General features: G+C 38.0%; 1 long non-coding RNA gene across 1 annotated transcript; it reads left to right on the top strand.

The window, feature by feature from the left end:
* The first annotated feature begins 3,065 nt into the window (after positions 1-3,065).
* Positions 3,066-8,196, top strand: LOC112810969 (uncharacterized). The gene is made up of 3 exons (XR_003204926.2): positions 3,066-3,161; positions 4,860-5,189; positions 7,905-8,196. It is a non-coding gene; the product is annotated as an uncharacterized lncRNA (long non-coding RNA).
* Positions 8,197-8,489: the final 293 nt, after the last annotated feature.

The raw sequence follows: 8,489 nt of genomic DNA, 5'->3' as shown, positions 1-8,489 counted from the left end.
ATTGAGTGGCATCTGGAGCACTGTTGTGTTGACACTCAGGGTTTTTGCAGCCATGCTGCAAACCAAAATCTCGAATTGATGGCATTTGATACAGTGTAAAGCTTTTGTTTTTCTACTTGCTAGAGGAAATAGATGAGAGCAATGCAGTTGTGGATCACAGGCCCTCTGGTGTGAAATTCATCCTAACTAAGCTGAAAACACTTGATGTCCAAAGGCACAGATTCCCATAGCAAATAATCTTCATTTTCACCTCCACTGGCTTTGGCTAATGGGATGAACACAAGGCTGGAAGGCAAGTGAACCCCACTAGTTATCCAAGAGTTACTTGATGTAAGCAAATTACTTGCCTTTTTTCTCTTTTCTTCTTTTTAAAAATAAAGTGTTTTATAGAGTTTTCAGAGCATGTTTATATATATCTTATTTAATCTTACAACAGCTCAGTGAGATTAGCTGGTCAAAGGTTCTCACTTGCATTTCTATGTAAGGGACACTCAGAGAGTTGAATGGGAAAGAGGTCAGAGATTTTGACCCTAAGCCCAATGCTTTTTTTTTTTTTTCCTTCATTATACAACAACGATGCTCTGGACCTCAATTTCCTCATTTCAAACCAAGGATAAATATACTTAGTTTGTTAACTTAAGTTGTGGGGATGGCAAAAGATAGTTGAATTTTAAATGTTGTGATTAGGCAAAGCCTTATGCAGTTGAAAAATTATCATCTTGCTTATGTTAAGTCCAAGGGCTCTTCCTTAGACCGTAAAGCCTTCTTCTCCACATTCTTCAAAAAAAAAAAAAAATGTCCAGCACTGATACATGTGTATAGACCCCTGGAACTTTCCATTGAAAACATTTAGGAATGAGCTGTCTTAAAGGAAGAGTGGAAAGTCATTTAAAAGCAGCCAAATAGCAACTCAGATTTGGCCCTCTGTAGGGAGAGTTATCAAATTAAAAAAAAATTTTATGATAACTTGTTGATTTGCTTCAATGTTGTTCTGTTTATTTTCTAGCTCATTGATAAGGTGATCCTCTTACTTTTGACTAGGCATTGCCACATGGAGCCATGATTTTCAAGGACAGCAATACAAAAATAAATAACTATTTTATATTCTAAAATATGTTATGACTGATTCTTTTCTCAAGTATATAGAGCAGGGGTTGGAAAACTTTTTCTGTAAAGGACCAGCATTTTTAGAACATATAGTTTCTGTCACAAATACCCAACTTTACTGTTGTAGAGTACAAAAAGAGGCATAAACAGTATTTAAGTGGATGAGCATGTTCCAATAAAGCTTTATTTATGGACATTGAAATGTGAATTTCATATCATTTTCTAATGTTATGAAATATTATTCTTTTGATTTTTTCCAACCATTCAAAAATGGGAAAAACCATTCTTAGCTCATAGACCATACAGAAACAGGTGATTTGGTCCATGGGCCATGTTGATTGAAATCTGACCTAAAGCACAGGACAAACATTCACTTCTACTGTAGACCTAGTCTATACAAATGATTCTTTGAGTTGGAAAAGCATTTTTAGAGAGTCTGTTCTCACAATGCAAACTTCCAGCACTGTCAGCAAAGGCAATATCTAACAGCAGGGTTCTAGAAGTTAGGTAGTCATCTCTGCATAGGAAAGGTAAAAATACTTCCTCATCAAAGAAGGGAAATTAATTAGCACCATTTTGTATATAGCTTACAAAATCTTGGGGCAAAGGCAGTCTCACAGGGCTAAGTACTTCAGCATTCTCAATTTGGTGCTCAATAAATATCCTTTGAGTTAATTGAAATTCCCACACAAAGTTCCTAAGTTCTTTCTTACTATGTAGAATGAAGTGAACATGGACTATAATTGTCTGTTTAGAAGACAAGGGGTTAATGAAATGAACCTGTTAGTAGCACTCTTTACTGCTATTTGATGAAGGGTGATTATGAAAGACTTAAATGACAGTGAGATTTTACAAAAGTGCTAGGCAGTAGGGCAAGGTGTGCACAATATCTAAATGATTAGCCATTATGAGCTTGATAATACCCGTGACTAAGCTAATCTGTGGCTATAAATTGGATATCTATGGAACCTGCTAAATTCTTCCTAGATCTCCCGTGTATAATTTAATCATAATGAAGCAGCTAATTACTGGTGCGACCTATTATCTTGGAAGTTCACACATATTCTAAACTCCTTTGCCTCATAGTCAATGCCAAGATATGTTAGTACCTAACCTTTAGTTGGTTAAGAGCAAGACTGTGGATTCAGACAGCTGAGGTTCAAATTCCGCTTTGACATTTACTCAGTATGAAACCTGGGATACATTACATAGTCTCTCTTTGCTCTTGGTTTATTCATTTGTAAATAATAATGATAATAATGATAATAATAGTATTTAGGCTGGTTGGGATAGATTGCGTGCAAGCTAAATGAATCAAGGCATGTAAGGTTCTCAGAACAATTGCTGGAATTACGACTTCAGTAAATGCCAGCTAAAAATACACCTTTGGGTCCTAGTCTGATGCTATAAGCTGATGACTTCTCTAGTCCCTATCCCTGCATTAAACTCCACATAAGTTTTTCACTTGAAATACTTATGCATCTCTGCTTTGAAATAGAGTATTCATCTCAAAGTTATCATGCCCACAAAACACACTTGACTTCTTTCCCACCCCAAATCTGTTTTCCCCAAATTGAAAGAACTTTATTTTCCAGTTTTTTAGACTAAAAAACAAATACAATCCTGAGGTCATCTTTGACTTCTTTCCTTTTCTTACATTCCACATCCTATCCAATAGTATATTCTGTGAGTTCTAACAAAATGTATCTAAATCCAACTAACCCACCACCTTACCTATTATCCTAGTCCATGTCACAATTACCTTTTCTGTTCAGGGAGTTGTTGCTATTCTTTTCTTCGATCTCCTATTGAGTTCGTAGGTGTTCAGAATGGTTTGATCCCTATTCAGCTGAATTCCTGAGACCAGATGAAATCCAGGAGCCATCTTGCTCCACCCCCCCATGTCACAATTACCTTTTGCTTAGGCTGTGCTTGCAATAGCCTCCTAACTAGTCTCTGTTTCTGTCCATGATCCCCTGCTGTCTGTTCTCCATGCACCATGCACCATCTGCACCATGCTGTGTCCACAGTGTCTACACAGTTCCTGAAACATGGTCAGTATTCAATAAATGAATTAAATGAATGTTTGATTAAAATATTTTAAAGTTATTTGGCTTATAACCTTATGATAGGCATCGAAAGAATTTAGTTGAAAGTGATGCAAAATTCTAAATAGTCTCTTCTTTTCATGAAAATTGTCTTAATAATTCCTTTAGAAGTGAGTATAGGATGATAAGGTAGGACTGCATAACTTTGAAGTATCCATCAGACTAAAATTTTGTGAACCTATAACTTGATAAAAGCCATAAGACCAAGAATAAGGCAGACAAATCAACCTAGATGAACTCTTTGTAATATTCTAGAAAAGTGTACCAGGTTTAGAAAGTTTAGTTCTGTGAGCCCTGAATTTGTACCAGAAAGGTTGATTTGTGAGTCCTACATTTGTACCAGATATGTATATTTTATATTCACACCCAGTTAGTCAGGACCTACTATTGTATGAAAGAGAAAATACATTACGCTGTTAAATTAGATCTTTAACTAGGAAGTAAAAGAAAAATACTTTGTGTCAAACTATGAATCTCTAAATATCTTGCTTCTTTGGCAGTACTGTTCATTTATGAAACTTTTACTTAAGTATCTTAAAACAAATTAAAGTGTCTGGTATAATTTCTTCAAACTGCAAAGTTGTTGTTTAAAGTTATGTTTAACTATTGGGAGACTAAGTTTCAGGATGCTTTTAACATTAATGTCTGGTTTCTCTGACTTCTCTGGAGTGATTATGTCCAGACCAAGAGATGCTACAAAGGGCAATTGCCAGCAGCAACAGGCTCATCCTTTTGGTAGAGAACAAGGGGCTTGGTGGGCCATAGCCTGCTGCTGAAGGCTGGGAGGTCTGTTCTCTTCCTAGGCCACTTCTCGTCTATAACACCTCTCCTATCCATCCCCATTTTTTTCTTGAATAAATGAGAGATGTACATGATTTCTATGTCTGGAAAATTCAGAGAATCTTTTCTCTTGATTATTAGCAAGAAGAAACTTGAAAATATAAAGAAAGGGAGAAAGATAGAGAAAGGTAACCAGAGGAGAAAAGGAAAAAAGGAAAGGAGATAGGAAAGAAAATGAGGAAAGAATTCATTAATGCTTAATTTTTGAATGATGTTGAAGAAAGAAACTAATGTGTGTGTGTGTGTGTGTGTGTGTGTGTGTGTGTGCACGTGTACATACCTCTATGTGCTGAGAAGCCTTGAAGCAAAGCTGCACTTAAGCAAAGAGCACACCAGGAGCCAGGATCAGGGCTTCTTGGAGAAATGGCTGATTCTAGAACTGGAACAGGAAAGAACAAGATAGACCTGGAGCGTCTTATTGTAGCAGAACATAAGAAAGTGTCCAAAGAGTGACAGAGGCATGTCAAAGTGACATGAGAGCAGCCTGAATGGGCTTCTGCTGGGCAGATTTGGGAACAATGTGAGCATCAAAATATAATAAAAACAATAACAATAGTAATAATTGCAACCTATTATGTAAGTAAGAATTCATGAGTCTATTCTCATTTAAATTTTAAAAACCAGACCAATGGAGAGAGAAGAGAAAGCCACTCTTCTTTACAGCAGAATTATAACCAAAAAATGTAGAAGGGACGATAGAGTTAGAAAATCATCAATGTATGCTAAACCTGGTGAGTAAAATTTTGAAGAACCCGGATATTCACATAGACAAGTATCCCTAAACAAATTCTGTATTAATTACAGAGGGACAAATAGCTACTTTTCACTGAAGAAAGCTGGTGGATACCAAAGTAAACATCATCAACACTGGAACCACCGGTATCAAATACCTCCGGATATGGTGCAGAGAAAGACAAGCCATCACTTCCATGCCAGAACAAAAACTTGAATTTAACCATGAGAAAACATCAGACATTCTATGAAGTAATTGGTCTGTACTCTTCAAAAATGTCAAGGTCGTGAAAGTCAGAGAGTCAGAGGAAAGATTCCAGATAAAGATTAAAGCAACATGACAACTAAATATAATGTACGATCCTAGGTTGGATCCTGAACTGAGGAAAATGAAATAGCCATGTAAGACATTATTGGAACAATTGACAAATTTTGAATATAGACCAAGGATTAATATCTTTGCTTGGGCTGTCATAACAAAATACCATAGACTGGTAGCTTAAACAACAGAAATTCATTTTCCCATAATTCTAGAACCTGGGAGTCCAAGATTAGGGTGCCATCATGGTCAGTTTCTGGCAAGAACTCTCCATTTCTGTCGTAGACAGCTACATTCTCACTATGTGCTCACATAATCTCATTTGTGCACAATGTAGGGGAGGAAGGTAGAGAAAGTCTTGCTGGTGCCTCTTCTTAAAGGGCACTAGTCCCTCAGGCTAGGACCCCACTCTCATGACCTTATCTGACTCTAATTACCTCCCAAGGCCTCATCTCCAAATATCTTCACATTGGGGAGTTAGGGCTTCAACATATAAATTTGGGAAAGGGAGACACAAACATTCAGTCCGTAACATTCTGGTATCAATGTTAAGTTTCCTGACTGTGGGAACTATGCAGGGGTTATGTGAGAGAATGTTCTTGCTCTTGGGCAGCATACCCTAAAATTTTTAGGGGTAAAAGAACACACGGTCTCCAAATTATTGTCAAATGGTTTCAGAAAAAAATGTGTGTGTGTGTATATATATATATATATATGTATATATATATATATATATACAAATAGAGAGACCTAAAGAATAAATCAAATGGGGAAAAACAGAAACAATTGTAGAATCTGGGTAATAGGTATAATGGGATTTCCTTGTACATCAAACTAAAAAAAGTTTAAGCAAAATAATCCTTGGAGTTACAAGGTAGACCCTTTTTATCCTTCGCCAATCAACCTATTCTCTTCATCTGGGATTAGCAAGCTTCCTCTATTAATTTATTCTTTCCTGAAGAGTTGATTAGTCCTCTTTCAGAGAAGAAATAAAAATCTGAGGGTCATCAGGTAAACACGGCGAAAAAAATTCTCAGCATTCATGACGTCAGGTTAAAATCAATAATGTGGCATTTCCCTAAAGTGCAATTTAATAGGAAAATACAAAGTCCCACAGTTGAATTTAAAAAATTAATTGTTTGAGGGCACCTGGGTGGCTCAGTTGGTTAAGCAGCTGCCTTCAGCTCAGGTCATGTTCTCAGGGTCCTGGAATCGAGCCCTGTGTCGGGGGTCCCTGCTCAGTGGGGAGTCTGCCTCTCCCTCTACCTGCTGCTCCCCCTACTTGTTCTCTCCCCTCTCCCCGTGTCAAATAAATACAATGAAATCTTTTAAAAAATTAACTGTTTGGAACAAAGTTAAAGAAACAATTTAACAATTTCTTACATGAGTAATAATGAGCAAATAAAATATAAACTTAAAATACAACTAAGAAAAAAATAAAATTTTTAGCTTCTCTCTTAAAGTTGTCAGTAAGTCACCAGTTTTTCCTTATGGAAACTGTTTAGCTTTAATTGCATGTGGTTATTAACTTATAATCTATTTCTTACTGAAAACATAATTTTTAATGAGGCACTTTTATTCAGATACTAACATTTTCTTCTCTTTCTGCAGAAAGCAATAATTTACAAAAATAGGAACTGACATTGATCTTTTTAAAAATCATAACTTCCTTTTTTATCATATAGAGTTTATTTTGTCTGCCTTTCCAAAATCTGTGAACTTGAAATAACAAGAATATATCCATTCTCATTTTCCATTTAAGAGAAATGTGTCACCTCTCAAAATTTGCAATATATAAAACAAAAAATATTTATATGAGTTACAGATACCACTTTTATGCCCACATATGGTAGACTACTTGAAAAGTTTTTTTTTTTAAGATTTTATTTATTCAATTGAGACACAGAGAGAGAGAGAGAGAGAGCATGGGGGGGGGCAGAGGGAGAAGCAGGCTCCCTGCTGAGCCAGGAGCCCGATGTGGGACTTGATCCCAGGACCCTGGGATCATAACCTGAGCCAAAAGCAGACACTTAACCATCTGGGCCACCCAGGCGCCCCACTACTTGAAAAGTTTTATTCCTACCTAGGAGAAGGTAGGAGCTATGTTTCTAGATTTTTGCCTTCGGTCAATAATTTCCAAGTAGCGTTCTCCCATATATTCTTCTGAGGCCTTGAATGCTGTGTACTCGATTCAAGGTTAGCAATTTGAGCAGGTTTGGTAAATAGTGATCTACTTCGTGAACCGAGTGGTAAAAATCATCACAATTACTCCAGATATGGGCCTGTAATTACCCTGCTCTCCCTGTGACCTTAAAGAGTAGAGAACTGCATTCCATGGGGTTGAGACCTTGGAGACCTTGGAGGAGAGGCAGTGAAGATTAGAAGCAGGATTCTCTACAGGAATGGCTTGATGGATAGATCTGACAGTGGTGTGAATTGTGTGGACAACAGGAAGGCAGTAGGTGCCTCCAGCGTGTCTAGGCTGTCAAGGGGGAACCCAAAGAAGAGAGTGCTGTATATGTAACTTGTGGAAGGGTTTATAGAACAAAGAGAAGCCCCGTATCCATCTCCCTTTGTGCTGTAAGGAATCATACGGTCAGATGCTACCACTGAATTGTTGACCCCTCATCACTGTAAATTTATTGCCCGTTTTGCCTGATTCTTTACTAAAACACCATGTGTCTCACAGAAGTAATACTTTGTCTTTCAAATGCCTGTCATGGCAACTTTGTTCCTCTCCCAAAGCTTTCTCTCACACTATAAACCATTCTGCTTCACTTTTTTTTTTTTTTTTGCAGGATCCCCTTCCCTGGACCCGTGCTGAGGCTCCGTGTGAATCTCCAAGATCTCCCCGCCATCATGCAAGGTTTATCAAGCACGCACAGGAGCCCACCGTACTGCTCCGCCTTCCTTTCTGTGCACCCCGAGTAGACTGCAGTTTATCAGTGTGTCAGCTTGTTCGCAAGCCTGCTGTAGTCCCTCTAGCACATAGATTAATTTTTCTTCAGAGAGCCAAGAAGGGACATAAGCATTTTCCTACTCGAAAATCTGCCAGAAATTTCAAAACAATCTAAAAGTGTTAAAGGGTATATGCAGGGGGCGGAGCAAGATGGAGGAGTAGGAGACCTAGATTTCGTCTGGTCTCAGGAATTCAGCTGAATAGGGATCAAACCATTCTGAACACCTACGAACTCAACAGGAGATCGCAGAGGAGAGTAGCAACAACTCTCTGAACAGAGAAGCGACCACTTACTGGAAGGTAGGGCGTGCGGAGAAGTGAATCCGAGGCGATATTCGGGAGGATAGATGGCGGGGGAGGGGCCTCCGCCGGCCGCTTCTGGCAAGTGATAGAGCCGCGGAGCACAAAATCGGACCTTTTAGAA

This window comes from Callorhinus ursinus, unplaced genomic scaffold (assembly GCF_003265705.2).
Source record: "Callorhinus ursinus isolate GAN/ISIS: 27379988/994484 unplaced genomic scaffold, GSC_fseal_2.0 scaffold2, whole genome shotgun sequence".
Taxonomy (NCBI): Eukaryota; Metazoa; Chordata; class Mammalia; order Carnivora; family Otariidae; genus Callorhinus; species Callorhinus ursinus.
The sequence above is the reverse complement of the archived record's forward strand: the minus strand, read 5'-3'. Positions and strand labels throughout refer to the sequence as shown.